The 15,795-nt window shown below is 39.3% G+C and overlaps 2 protein-coding genes across 2 annotated transcripts in view; one reads left to right on the top strand and one right to left on the bottom strand.

The window, feature by feature from the left end:
- Nucleotides 1–15,795, top strand: part of RPS7 (ribosomal protein S7) — a 488,774-nt gene that overhangs the window by 302,872 nt on the left and 170,107 nt on the right. The window lies entirely within an intron of this gene.
- EIPR1 (EARP complex and GARP complex interacting protein 1) overlaps nucleotides 13,911–15,795 on the bottom strand; it is an 84,750-nt gene continuing 82,865 nt past the window's right edge. The window contains exon 10 of the mRNA XM_065632790.1: nucleotides 13,911–14,421. The gene's annotated coding sequence lies outside the window, so the exon portion shown is untranslated. The remainder of the gene's footprint in view (nucleotides 14,422–15,795) is intronic.

The following is a 15,795-nucleotide window of genomic DNA, read 5'->3' as shown; positions in this document are numbered from 1 at the left end:
TCCCTTCCAATCCCTAACATTCTGTGATTGTCATTCTCATTTCAGTGAATGTGTGTTTATAAGATTTTATTATGTAAAATGCACGAGGTCCTGTTTATCTGAGCCCAGTTCACAATGAAAATCTCTGCAGTCATCCATGGGCTGCTACACCTTCTTCAGAGGACAAGGTATTCTCCAGATTTTTCTCAGAATTTCTTCTTCTTTGTGCCTTACTTCCCACTTTCATTGCTGGATTATTCATTTCCCAGGAAAGATCATAAAAAGGTTGCTCACTTAAATATCTTAGTTCCCAGGTATTACATATTAAATGCTTCTTTAAACATGGTGTTCTTCCTTTACTGGTGCTGGCAGTTTAATTGGGAGAGAGTTTTATTTCCAGTACGTCCAACTGCTTCTATATTCCAAAAGAGTGCTTGCTTATCATATTTAGGTACTATTATGTCTCTCCTGTGTTAATCATTAGTTCTTAAAATTTTTGGTATATACAACTAAAAGAAAAAAAAGTTATTCCTGACTGCATGAGAATTTACCTCGCTGCACATAACACTGTTACTGTACAATGACTGCTTACATAAATTTCTATTCCTAAAGGTAATGTCAACTGGGGCAAAAAAATAAAGAATATGAAAATGCAATGGTAACTTTATGTCATCCAAGTAAGAAAGTTTTTATGGGCGTCCAAAGAATAAGGGCTTCTACTGATACACACATATTTCACTACACAACCTGGATTCCACATTGAACCAGCTGTTAAAAATGCATCTTCACTTGAAATACAAACCCACTATATCCACAGCAAAAGTACTCCCTGCCAATCCTCCCTCAGCCCACAGACACAGCTCTTTTTGTGTGTTCCAAAGAGACAGGAAAACCAGCGATAGCCCCCAGAATCAGGAACTGTACAAGAAGAAATCCTAAGAAAAATTCAGTCTCTTGCCATAAGGAATGCGCATGTAAAACAATATAAGCTCTTAAATGAAGGTTTTGGTTTTTAATGGAGGAACAATATGCAGAAAGATATACGTCAGATTGTTTTTATATAGTGGCATAATAGAAATTGACCCATGTCATTTTAACAAATTTAATTCTGAGGTTTGATTTCAACTCTTTTGTTCACTTTTTAAGGTTCTGTATTTTAGGTTTTACAGAAAAACCTAAAAATCAAAACTCCCACAGCAAGACCTTCAGAGCTGGAGGAGATGAGCTTGGAGTGGGACAAACTGACATGGCAATGCAGGGCAGTGAGTACCCAGATGAGGGTAAACCAGGAATCTACAGAGCTCAGCAGTGTAGGAAGAACCAAGTTTTGCCTCACAAGCTGGTTACTGACAGCTCCTGCTGTGAGGAGGAGAGAATGAAGAGCTAATTGAAAAGAGAATCCAAAGCCCTAAATGAGGGTAGTGAAGTACTGGAACAGGTTGCCCAGAGAGGTGGTAGATGCTCCATCCCATTCAAGGCCAGGCTGGACAGGGCGCTCTGAACAACCTGATCTAGTTGAAAATGTCCCTGCTCATTGCAAGGGGGTTGGACTAGATGACCTTTGAAGGTCCCTTCTAACCCAAACTGTTCTATGGTTCTATGGTAAAGAGTCAGGCTCATTGCTCTGCTCCCCACTGGAAGCATGAGGGGTGCAGGCCAATGACTCTACTTTGGGTAACATTTGCCTCCCTCCTCTTAGTGATAATGGCTTTGCCTCTACTGGGCTTCTGCTGCTGAGAGGAGATGCAGCACGCCTGGCTTAATGGGGCCCTGGACTACACAAAGCTGTCAGCCCCGCTCAGCAAACATCCGCCCCAGACGCTACCTCAACACCGAACGTGCACAGGGCCAAGCCTTGGGTCAGGGCCTTTGGGAAGTGCCAGATTTCAGCAGCCACATGCTGGAGGAGCAAACAAAGGGATTACATCTGAAAGCATTACATCTCAGAACAGTCAGCTACAACTCCGCAAACTTTTGAAGCTGGAACTGGAGGAGAGTCTAATGTAAGCTAGTCCAAATTCTTCATCCCAGCTAGGGTATAATTATAGCATTCTGCTTGACAATGTGACAGAGGGGCCAATAAAATATCCATTTCACAGTGAGGCCGGTATGACATGGCTACTATGGATGGTTAGGCTACTTAATTTATGTTTCAGAACTCATCTGGATTCATTAAGCATTCTCTACTACATTCAGCCTTGCTATAGGTAGCTGCTTATAAAGGTTATAAGAAATAAATGCTTTAGGCATAGGTAATTTCTCTCTTCTTTCAACCTCACTATCTTTTGTGAAATTGTGTGCTATAGAGCAATAACAATACCTATAGGAAGCACAAAAACCAGGGACTTCACACTGTTACAGAATCGTAGAGAGTTGCAAATATGCAAGAATGAAAACAAACAAACGAAAAGAAAACTCTTAAAGCACTGAAGGTGTGCCAAACAGTGAAGATTAATGTTTTGCACTGTTTATATATTTTTGAAGAATGCTTTCAAGAAAGCCACTTACCACTTTCTGTGCTTTTTGCATTTGAAAATAATTAGCCATGGGGTGGGATTTTTAAAGAAGACAACAAGGCAAACATTTCCCGAATTCTTGTAAAGTGAGAAGGTAAATATGTGAAGACTTGACTGGAATGAAATTGAATCCATCAACTCTGAGTGCATTGTTTGCCATCCTTTAAAAACAGGCTAACCCAGTGTGCAGTTCATTAGTATTCTAATTGGCAAGTAGTGCTCAGTGGTTGTCTCAGGCTGTCTGATTAAAAATTAAACAAAATTAATTTTTTTTCCATTGCCAGATGCACTGAAGAATTTTTTTTTTTTTAATTAAACTCCCTTCCTAACACTTAAGATCACATGTCATCATAGTGGAGCAGTAACTGGCCATAATTCGCAAGAGTATTTGATTTTGCAAGATTATTTAATTCCGAACTACAGTGTAGAAGTTTTATTCTTATAATGCATGGCTGTTCTTCTGCTTATTTCAGCTATTCTTTGTGTTCTCCAAAGGTGAAAGAATAACCGATAGGACTGTGATCCCAGAGCATGGCAAACAGCTCCACGACCTACAATCAGCTGTGAAGCACACAAGACAGCTTGTTTCCATCAGACTTCATGCTTCAGTGAGGATGTTCTCATAGACATGATCTCGGCTGCTGAACGGATTCAGACATTGAAAAGTAACACCTGGGCACTAAACATCTAACTGCTCTCTTCCAATAATACACTTTTCTAACATAAAACTGCATCAACAGGTATTCCCCTGAATCATTACGCTGTTAATAAATATCAGAATGTAATGTTTCTACAACACTAAAAAGGATGACCTGAAAACTGAGTTGCTGGACAGAATCTCAAGATCCTGGGGTACATTTTCTGTCATATCCACAGACACCTTCTGCTTGATTTACCTGAGTAAATCACTTAAACTGACTTGCACCTTTGTTTCCTGTTATTACAATGGGGATCCTTCTTTCTCTGTGTTGCAGTTGGATATTGTGCAAATAAAATTAATTGTGTTATGGGTACAGACCCTGTAGTTGTAGAGAACAAAACAGATTCTATATTCAGAATACCAAGATTAACAGGAACCAGAGTATTTGCAAAATACAAGAAAACAGTTATTTTAAGCTACTGCCAACCAGTTTGATCAAGGATGGGGAGAGTCATGTTAGACACAGGGTTTGCTGAAGATTAGACCATGCCCTCACTTAATGTGTGTTAAGTATGCTGTCAGCGACACTAACTATGGCATTTGTAAAACTATCTTAAAAGATAGCAGCAAAAGGAAAAGTGGTGAACATGCCAAAAAGCTGTAGTGAACATGCTAAGGTTGCATTAACAAATGTATCAAAAACTTCAGAAAAAAATCCTGACTGAACCTACGCCAATCTCTAGCAAGACAGAACTACTTTTTCTTTTGTAACCAGGCTCCCTTATGCTACGAACAATGTACAAAGGCAAATAGAGACTATGCAAATAATGTGATTGAGTTAGTTCTTTCTACATTTTGGAATTGGCATGGTTAAAATTGATTGGTGGCAACAAACCAGAGCTGAAGAACCACACAATTTTTTAAACACTAATTATTTTATGCTCTCCTCCAGAAATGTTTCAGAGTTATCATGTACTGCTATGATATTTAACTTTCTTGCAATACTTCCATTTAACTTCTTCACTTTCTTAAGCAGTTGCAGCTACACAGCCAGTGACACTAGAGTTGGGTTCACTCTTATTTTTGGTAAGACTCAACTGAATTCCTCTTGCCCTGTGGAAATGTTGGCCACATTTGTAAGATTATGCATTGAAAATGTAAGACAAAGACTAGGAAATTAAATTAAACCCCAAATTTGTTTCCATGCAATAGGGCCCATATTCTTATGGGAAGTAAACATCTTATCTACAGTGGTGGACTGCCGCAGATGAAGGGGGTAGCAAGAGAAAGAATTAGAAGAAACAAGGCAACTCAAAGTCACTGAATCTATAAAGTTACATTAGATGGAGCCACAAGTCTGGATTAGCATGTGCTTTCTTAAAATAAATTTACTATTCTTTTGAAGTTCATCTGAAAACTGTCAGACCTTTCATATTTTAGACTTGATTGTCAGAGTCCTTCCTGTTTGAACACAGAAAGCATTCAAATGCTCAAAAGCTTCAATGATAGCCCGCACAATCTAGAAAAGAACAGGATCAATAATATGATGTGTTAATAAAAGTTTATCCCACTTTAGACTAGAAAAGAGTAATGAGAATAATGCTGTTGCTGTTCAGTAAAAAAAGCTGCTTCCTTCTTCCCCTGCTCCCACCCCAAGTGTGAACAGCGTTGGCGGAGCTGGTTTTGAATTCAGAGTAACAGAATCTCATGGCTCTGCACCAAAAGGTGAATTTCTATCCCTCATGCTGTAGACGTTTTCATTTTATACTAAAAAATTAGAAAACTAATTTTTTTTTAAAAAAAAAAAATCTTAAACCAAGTTCGGATTTTTTTTTTAAATTGAAGTCAACAAAGAAATGGAATACTAAGAAAGATTGCCTTTTGGTGTATAGGATATAAGAGACACAATGTTAAGGTTTTTGTTATGAAACATACAGAAGTGCAGCAAAAAAATAAGTACTCTCTCTCTTGCCATTAATTTTTTGTTATGTATTCTCTTCTATTTAAACAGACAACATTAAAGAAGTTTCTGCAAAGAAAAACACAATCCTACCTCATTTCATGGATTCATCGACTGAACAAGAGCAAACCTCAGCTTGTATGCCTTGGTAGAAGAGACATAACTATTTTACAAATATTGTAACTAACATAACTACTACAGCAAAGGTTGTGTCATCATCAATGAGCTTTATATCAGGCTCATGTTCCCCTGGTTCTATTTACATGGTGATGGCATTATAGTTTTCATACATGCCCCAGACAGGGTTATATAGTTTCATGATCCAAATACACACATGCACACGCATTTAATAAATCTCTCAAAGATTACTATTTAAAATGTGGAGCATAACTCTAAGTAAGGAAATGGTTACTCATGGAGGTCCAGGGAGGTCCTAGGGAAGACAGAGAATGGCTGCACTCCATCATATCAAAGACATCTAACCCGTGACCTACCTCCACAACAAGCCAGTAGAGATGCTTCAAGAGCAGGAAAGAACACGGCCAGTTCAGCCGTATCACCTGCTCAGTTACCAGCAATCCATCGCAAAGACTTCGGAGATGTAAGTTCTGTGGGGACTAGTTGCTACGAGAGCCATCCTTGAAACTACAGCCCCTGAACAGGCCTAAGCCTTTAATTCCTTTCTTGCTCTGGTTTTCACTCCATCAGTGGTGAGTGCCAGCTAGAAAATCACCTGTTATGAGGCAAAGTATTTTTTGTTTTAAACTTGCTACCTTGCATTTTCACTGGACGCAATGTGAGAAACAGAGAAAGACTCACTGTTCATTTTACTCATCAGCATTTATTTCTCTTAAAATAATTCTATTTTATGAGCTGCATCTCAGTCACAGAGATAGTTAATATGCATCTGGGGATATTGCTAAGGTAGAAAAAGTTTTTTGTATGTGTGTAGAGAAGATTAAAGTTTGCCTTTGTTGTTCTTCCATTCATTCTCCTCTTTCCCAAACTTTTCAAATTTTTCCTCAAAAATTACAATCATTTGTAAACAAGAATTTATGAACTCCACCAATCTGCAACCTAAATTACGATTTTTAGCAATTAAAAAAGCTGACTTAAATGCCCTGCCCCTCCTGCTGAAGTGTGGATGCCCCAGGTGAGCAGTGACGGGAATATAAACCATGAAGAGTTGAACAGAGAAGCTGCGGACTTCACAAGTGATTCAGAGACCACGGATGCTTGTGGATCAGGTGCTTACAAAGACTGATGGGTAAGGGCCCACACATTTTTAAAGACTGCCACCTGAGATCCTTTAGCAGAGTTTAAATAGGTGATTTATCAGGCTCAAAGTCAATATAGTATTGAAAGGTAATTGAAAGGGACTTTATTATGGAACTATTAACAGCAATTCACACAGGATATTTAGTGGCAGTTAAGGTATTTTGTAAGACGACAAGTATTAAGTATGAATAGCTGTACTAAGGTAAATGTCTTAGTGTTTGGAGTTAAACTTAGCTCTATGAGCTTTTGTGTCTAAACATAAAGTGACTACTATGACAAATATTGCAGGTTTTAAACTAAAAGAATTCTTTTCTGCAATGAAATAGTCTTGGCACCTTAAAAAAATAAAAATCAGTAGCTTTAAATTTCTCTAGTGTCACCTACTATGCTTAAACATTGTATAATTGACAGCTGAGTGGTCCAAAAAAGCAGAATCCGACCATGACAAAACTTAAACTTCACCCAGCTGTGACTTCGTCCCCCAGGCTGTGACTTTGCAAATTCTTTTTCATGAGGTGAACCGAAGCAAACGGTGCTGGATTTGTAGTAAAGGGCACCTCTCTAGCATTACCATTTTTCACCAGAAACACCTACAGCTTCCCATTCCACCTATAAAGGAAACTGCCTACACTGCGGAGGAAGAACCAAGAAATATTGGCCTGCCCTGATGTTAAATCATTATGGCTATGACAGGCATTCCTACACATGATACATGTGCAGCTGCAAATAAGGTCACCGTGTTGTTCTCCTTGGCAGTTAACACTGTGCGCTGAACATCTCTGCTTCTGTTTGAATTTTACACTAGCTTCACTCCCTTAAAAATTAGATGAAAAATTTGCAAAGTAATTAGATTTCTGTGCCTAATTAGCAAAGACTTAATTCATTACTGATACACTTCACCTTTCTGTGAGCTACGTTAGCAATGACTTTCACACATTCAGAGCTTTCTGTACCACTGAGATCCAAATGAATTTACAAACTTTGGATGTTATAACGTACTGTGACAGTAAATAATAAAAATTCCAGAATTAGAGGTATGTTAGATCTAGGCTTCCCTTAAAACATCCACATTTTCAGATAAAAACCAGAGCTGCTGGACTCACCGCAGTCACGGTGTGTGCACAAACCAGGTCAACACCGTGTGTGCAGACAGCCCTGTGTTTCTAACAGCACATGGGCTTCATCAGAAGGCTGGCACAGATAATATCCACATGCTTCCTAACAATTAGAATTACTGAGAAAGCACAGAACACCTGGCAGTGTATACACAAACATTTCTGTCATCAGTTAGGGTAAATCAGTACAGCCCTGATAAAAGTCAATGGCAATGATCTTATTTAAAACAGACAGGGTCCTGGTCTTAAACAAACTATCTCTGCCAACTACATGAATTCATTTTAGCAAAGCAGTGCTGTACTTTCTAGAAGAATCTTAATACTAACTTTGTGTCAGCTTAGCTACATTTGGAAAATTAGGATTCAATTCACTTGCTTATTGCAGTAGTACGGTCTAGCAAAGACAGCATTCACCAAGAGCTACTGTTGAACACAGCTTAGTGATTATGTGCTGATAAAAAATATTATTTAAATAATCTCACTACAAGCAGCATCTCTCATCATGGATGCTAGCCAAGTGCTTCCAATATTTTGTGAGTTAGTGCAGCCAGAGGCAAAAACAAACCCAACAGTCACCAGGAGGATTTGTGGGGCTTCCCCTGGTAGCTTCCCATCCAAGTACGATGCATGCTTTGTGAGATCTGATACTACATGTGGCAGGGCTGCTGCTATGAGTGTCACCATGGGATTATTTTAATGTTCACTGAAATGGAAGCAATTTATTACATACTGCAGTAGCGTTGCTTTCATTCAAATTATAAGAGGTTGCAAGTAGCCTTTTAAATCTGCTTTGCCTTTCCCTCCGGTACCAGCTTACCTTCAAGCTTCTTGGAAAGATGATGCTCTGCGAAGCAGGCTTCAGAAGTTATACTAAGAACAGAGCATTCAGTAAGTACCCTGTTGACCTCCCAGAGCACGCAGGGTTAGAAACATATCTGCATGCATAAATCGGGTTTCCCCAATGGCCTAAGAACGGGATGCATCTGCAGAACGAGTTTTGCACTTACTTGAATATTATCATGAAACATTTACATGATTTAATTAGATTATGTAAATGCTTTACCCCAATTCGAAGCTTTGAAAAGCATAATGTCATGCTCTAAATTATGCAAGTATTGAAAATGCTTTTCACAGCAGCAGAAGCAAAACCGCCAGTGAGACAGTCCTGCCACATGCCCTTCTGCTGTTGTCTACTCACCAGACCACGCAGAACACATTACTGTAATCCGTACTTTTTCTATTAACATTTTCTGCACACAGGGTAGTTATTTTGTGCCCTAATTTTATGCTAAGCCCCAAATCCAAATTTGATTTGGAAAATGCTTTGCGGTTTATATCCACATCCTGACTAAGTAGCAGATTTTTCGCACTGTTCTCCACGCCATTCTCTTACACAGCGTGCACTTCATGGCAAGGAGGCCCCAGCAAGGAGATTCAGTAAGAGTTATTCAAGAAAGCATCTTCCTAACTGCTGAGCAGTGAAAAAGGGAAGTAGGTAAAACCTTTGCAAATGTTTTTCTCTTAAATTAACTTCTACTATACTGCTGGATAGGATAGTGCTGCCATAATACTGAGCACGTCACTAAGAGATCCTGCACTCCACAGAACATTCTTTAGACTACACAAAACAGGCATTTATACGATTTACAGAAATAAATTACAGCAGGTAGGGACAGTATCAAATTATCTAGAGACAAAAGGAACTGCCATTAGAGACGAAAGAACCATAATGAATTAATTCCAGGAATTAACATGTACTCGCAGAAAAGTCACCAAACTTGGGTAACTGAACTTTAGCAGGACATCATTATTCAGAATATCACTTATTTTCCAGAAAAAGAGAGTGAACCATATTCTTCTTCAATATAGCTGCTCAATGTGTCTGACACACCTAAGTCTGACCTACCCCACCACACGGATTGCCATAATAGGCTCTACAGCATACATCCCTTTACACTAGCACCACAAATCTTTCCATGCAGTCAGAAATAGCTCACCGCCAAATCCTACTGGTTCTCTCGTATTCTGACCTGCCTTCCCACCACAGCAAAGAGCAAGGATAGAATTAAAAAAATGAAAATAAACTTAGGATATTTCATAAAATTAAAGACTTTTGAGATTCAAGGCAAGGGAACTTTGAGAATAACAGCCCAGAAAGAGATTTATTTCTTCCTGTGCAAGTGTAGGGCTGTTCTTTACCACACAGTGAAAGGACCTACCCCACTGCTCTTCAGCCATGGGTGACTAGATAACAGTTCACATGCAGGCCAGGTTATGTCATACGATCGTTGGACTATCCATGCTGATACAAACCATCTGGGGTAACACATATGTCTAGTAGCATACATTCCTGGCTCACCATAGAATAAACCTGTCTGCTTTTATCTTACACAGATTAGGACTCTTGGGAAAGCTGCTCTCTCAGCAACCCTTTGTCATCCATGGCATGCTGCCCAGCTTTGGTTATGACTTCTGAGAAAGAAGATGAGTTGTGAGAAAAGGCTGGATGAAAGTCTATGGGGAAAAGCCACACACAATAAACATAAAACTACAGACAAAGGTAATACTGTTGCTGTGGGAAACATTAGCAGCTCAAGGATTCGATAGGGAAAAGACACCAAAATGGGATAAATGGAGCTGGAAAATGGCAACTCTATAACAGAGGATCAAGCAACCACAGAGAACCCTTCCCTATTCTGCTGACACCTTCCTGGCCAGCAAAGTTCACTTCAGGTGTTTTACCAGGTATGGAGAACATACCAGTGCTAGACCCAGTAGCCTGTTACATTTTTGCCTGTATTGTTCTTGCAGAGTGTCTTTGAACATTTCAAAAGACACCCAAACTGACTAGCACAGAGACAAACAGAAGCCACTGCTGTTCCCACATACCCTCCCCTGCTTGCAGCTCTCACATCATTACAAACATCTTATTCATGACAACAGGAAGATATTTGTCTGCAACATACTTGCTCCCTAGCTCTGCTTGCTGTGATTTCCCATTCTCTACTGGCTTCAGCCTGTCATTACAACACCATAACCTGCTCACCTTCCTGTTTTACAATGCCCTTTACATTCAGTACTCTTTCTAGGACATTCCACTCAAAATGCCTTTTTTTTTAGCTATGTGGGAAAGCGAAGCAGACAAATGATAAACTTGTAGGGACAAATTTCTTTTTTAGGAAGTTTCAAATAACACTCTTCAGGTAAGCATGGACACCCCCTTCATTGTAAGGACAGAACTGATGTTCATCGCCACTCAGAAGAATTCATGAAATCCAGAAGTGAAATATTCATAACACTTATCATCTGAAAATAATTTGCTAGAAACAAGTGTAAAGAACAACACCCAGCCAACTGAACAATAAATGGTTTTTCAAACACTAAATAGTAAACTCTCATTATTGTTCCCAGCAGATATTATCCCACAATGCATAAACCAGAAGTGACTCAGCCTCTGTCATGGGCAATACCAGAAGAGCTCAAGGTACTTACTCTCCAGTTCTGATGGGTCTTAAGCCAGCTCATAAATCTGTCCTATGGGCCTGGCAGCAAAATTACGTTGCTCTTTTTCCAGGTTCCACAATGTCTTTCCTGTGACAGGAATCCTTGAGATGAAGCTCCCAATTCAAAATTGCACCCTCCTGTGGTTATTGGAGAAAATAAATTGAGCACAGCTGACTGAAATTATTCTGATTCAATTATTTCATGAACACTTCAACTAACCACATTCATCAGCCTCCTAAACTCATAAATCACAGCAATCTCTGTTGGGAAATTCAGAACTGACGTGGCCCCGCCTGAGTCAGAGAAGGCAGTAAGCACCTGACAGCCTTGAGGAGCAGCCTTGTGTGAGCTGATTGGAATTTCTAGCAGTATTAATCTTAATAACCTCAGGTAGCTTCCTCCCCGCAGCCTACATCTTTCTGCGCAAGCAGTGAGGGAGGGAGCACAGCAACAATTACTCCGTTTCTCTCCAGCTGACTCTATTTTCTGACGAATTTGAACACGTCAGTCATGTTCGGCCTTCATCCATAGCTCTTCTTTGCCCTCAGCAATGACCAGTCCAAAACCTGTAGAATTTAAATTGTGATTTGAGCCTTGAGGTCTAGGACACAGGAATAGAAACCAGAATACCTCCCGATACAGCAGCATGAAGACTTAAAAACAAAAGCAGCTTTTCCCTCTCTCTCACTGCTTGTGAACTGCAACTGAAAATTGTACAGTATTTACTCAAGTCATTCAAACAATAGACTGAAGATATTCAAGCAGTATTAACATTGTAAATAGATTATAAAAACACAGATCAGAAATATGCATGTATCTAGGAAACTGAATCCAAGTAACTGTCACTCACAACTGACAGGATGGTCAGAACAGTTGTTGAAGCTCTGTGGTATTTGCCTTGTGAAGGATTAAACAGCTCCCATCGTGATGAAGTTTTAATTTGTGCTTTTCCTAACAGACTTCAAATAATAACATATCTACCAGATTCCTCCCATTTTACCCAGATTGACTTCTAGAGAGAAAAAAAACGACAAAAAAAACCCCACACGCACCAAAAAAACCCCAAAGTAGCAGCATCAAAGTACCTATGGCTCCATTTACATACCAGCTGCTATCAGCAGACATGAATGCACCCAAGCCTAACTCTTTTGTAGTTGCAAATAAATGTATTACACAGCCACTCTCCTAGGGAGAAGGAAACATTCTTAATTTTAAGATGATGCTTTCCTGTTTGTGTTGGTATATCCTTGTCCTGAGTACCACAATCCTTTATTGGAAGCAGTTTCAGACAGGTAACTTCTGTGTAAAATACTGATAACTTATATAGTGAGATGAAAGTACTGAAGTGAATGTGTTACCCCATCAGCTGCATGCTGGAAAACAGATCATTACTGTTCATAATCTCTGCAAAGGCAAATTCCAGGTATTCCCATCTCCCCCAACTTTCCATGAACAGAGTTCAAAGGATGGTTCATTGTTTTCTTTAGAAGAAACACTTTGACATTATAAGAAGCTAAGAGAATATATATTTTTTTTTTTTCAATCTATGTGTGGAGATGAGTTACATTTACTATTATATACTACTTTCCACCCATCCTCTCTGGAGAACAGAGAGTTGTAAGGGAAATAATACAAATGTTCAGTTTATAATTCTGGGTATTCTTTGCAACACCATGGATAATCCACACTTTGTTGCATGGATGTGATCACATCATTCCTGGTATTTGTTAGTATTTTGACTGGTGTTTATAAAAAAAACCCAAAAAAACCAAAAAACCACACACCTAAGTAAAAGAGGCAAATAAAACATTCATAATTTGGCTAAAAATTTCCTCTCAGAAACATGTTTCTTTACCCAACTTGGTGCATTGCTGTTCCACACAGCTCCAAATACCAATACCACTTCTGCTGTTTTCCAGACTTTGTCTTCTCAGTCCTCTGCAAATTTTTAGAAACTGGCAGTGGTTCACAGAATTTGTCTGCCAAGTCTATTACCACTCCAGGATTCAGCTCATCTAGACTTCCCAATTAGCATGTAGTATCTTTGGGTTTTCCAAGGTTTCCCATACTCTTCTAAATTCATCCTGTTTAAAAGCTTTTCCATAGTTCCTCTTGCCAAAATCCTGAACTTGGGGCAGCATCAGAATAAATGGACAATTTGCTGAGAAGGTACATTAGAGGTCCTCTCTGCTCAGCCCAGCTGCTTGGCAGCTGTTGCTATAGCTCCAGGGCAACAGCAACCCACACCTTTGCCATGCATCTCCACACGGGGAGCTTGGCTCCTGGATTTAGCAAGACTCATTCATCTCTTTCTCCCCAAAGCGACCTTCTGTGCTGGAGCACTAAAACCCCTTCATGAAGTTGGGGCTGCTGCCGCACCAGAACAGGGGGGATCTTCTCAAGAACAGATCAAAATTTGTTTGCTGTAAGGTAACTCTGTGCAGAAGGGAGGAGGTGACTCAGATACTTCATTAATCACATCTAATATCTTGAGTTGTTCTGACTAGGACACTCACCTGAAGTCATAAACAAGGGGATAAACAGTGTCTGTCATAAACAGATCTAACTAGCGTGACTCAAGAAACAGCCCACTTGAAATTTTCTTCCAGCCTCTCAGGATCCTGCTCCCTCGGGTTCATTACCCAGTCTGGTAACTTTGCACTGAAACAGACTGCAGCTGCTCACACGTGCAGTTGCAACCTGATCTCTGAAAAGAATAATGACCAGCTAACAATCCTAACCCCTCAAAACCTACAAGTTCAGATTAATAACTCATGGATCAACTGAAAACTTGACAGGAACTATCCTGCATGAACCACCTCCAATATCAGAACTAAAATGCTGCAATATAAAATGGTGATTTTCTAGCATTTAAAACAGTTAACACAGGAAGAATAACACAGAAGATTTTAAAGGACCTTTAATATCATAGCCAAAACAAGCGAACAAATATTCTTTTTTTTTTTCCCTTTTTCACTCCTTATCCTTGTATCTTTTTCTTTACTTCATTTACTGCCAATTTATCCCACCTTTCCTATTCCTGTTTTCCAAACTGATCTTTCCCTGATCTTGTCTTTCTCAATTCACTTTTCACTCTGTATTTGTCAGTCTTCCTTTTACTTTTTCTTCTCTTTTGTCTTTTCCTCCAAACCTCTGCGTGTCATTTTCTTCCCCCTTCACTAGCTCCTCACTGACCGAAGTGGCAGGTGGAATGAGCAGGCGCAATGTGCAAATTGTTCTGGAGAGCGTCCACGGCTTCACACCCAGCAGCTCCTGTTACGGGAAGAACAGGCTTCTCTAAAAACTGATTCGCACTTTTCTCTCAGTCACTCCACTTGCTATTCAAGAAATCATAGGCTTTCCGCAGCCTCAGAGTGGCCTTCATACCACATGCTCCACAACAAAGTTTTAAGCACTTTCTTCGTATTCCTTAGAAAAAGAAAAAAGAACACCACCCCTCAATACCCTCTGTGAAGTCAAATAGCAGCTCTAGAGCACTATGAGCTTGTATCCAAATACCACTGTTAACAATTATCTTTTCATTGCTTCAGTTATGTCAAAGCCACATCTACCTCACAGTGTCTAACCACGTCAGACTCTCATCAGATGATACCGTAGTTGTAAAATTTTAGTCTCAAACACTGCAAGGAGGTACTGGTCTGTAAGATTTGGGAATTCCAAATGAAAAGATAAACACAGAAGTAATGCTTTCTCTCGTCAGCTGGAAAATACAATAGTCAGGCAGCTTAGTTCTTTACAAATCACTGTTTTCAACTAATTCTAGTGGCAAGCATAATCCAGATCATACAGCTTCTTATTTTCACTCACTTTTGTGAAATGAAAAGGTATGAGGTAAGGAGAATTTGTCTAGAGTAGTTAGGAGTAGTATTAGTAGTTACATTTATACGGTTCTAAAATTACATTCGGTCATTTGAAGGCAACTGCGAGGCTGATATGGCCCCCAGTGAAAATGAGTTTGACACCGCTGGTCTAGAGCAAACATGAAGTCTACCCATGCTATTCTAATACATGTTCTTCATTAATTCAAATGTTGAAAAGTTCATTAACTTCATGGGCTTCAGTACACTTCAGGCTAATTTTAACACTGGCACCACAGGTAAAGTTCAAGTCAGTACTGAGGGGTTTCGCTTTTTGGAGGTCTGTGGGGTTTGTTTTGTTTGTATAAATATAATTTTAAATAAGGACTATTTTTAGTTCAAGTGAAAGAGATTGTTATTTCAAGCTTCTCATTAAATGGCCAAGACTCGTATTGACTTTGGTCAGCCTCATTTAGATCATGCTCAAAACCTTTTAAAAATATTATCAATTCCTTTCTCCTCCAATAATTCACTTTATGTGGAATAAAAATGCCACATCTCAAGCATTTTTGCAATTCCATACTAGACACATGTTTACATTGGTGACAAAGAAAAGATTTTCAACATCAGATCTGGAATAAAATAACTTTTTAGATGGCAACACTGACAATCTGACATTTTTAAGGAATACCATAATTCACTTTTTCCAAACCAAAACTTATTAAAGCTTCTTACCTGGAGACAGTCTGCAAAGAAAGAATAATGATTTAAGAGATGTTTGTTTGAAAACACAACCATTATGTGCTTACCAATGCTGATATGTGACTGTATAAACAGCATTCTCTATGAGACACTGAAACAACCCAGTGCGGCGATCCCAGTTAGACCACGATTTGAATTTCCAAAGTGGTGATGGACTCCCTGCTGTACAGAAATCATCCTGCCTCCACAGTCTTACTGCCAAGGAGTGTTTTGCAACAAGGTG

Source organism: Caloenas nicobarica, chromosome 3 (assembly GCF_036013445.1).
Source record: "Caloenas nicobarica isolate bCalNic1 chromosome 3, bCalNic1.hap1, whole genome shotgun sequence".
NCBI lineage: Eukaryota > Metazoa > Chordata > Aves > Columbiformes > Columbidae > Caloenas > Caloenas nicobarica.
The sequence above is the reverse complement of the archived record's forward strand: the minus strand, read 5'-3'. Positions and strand labels throughout refer to the sequence as shown.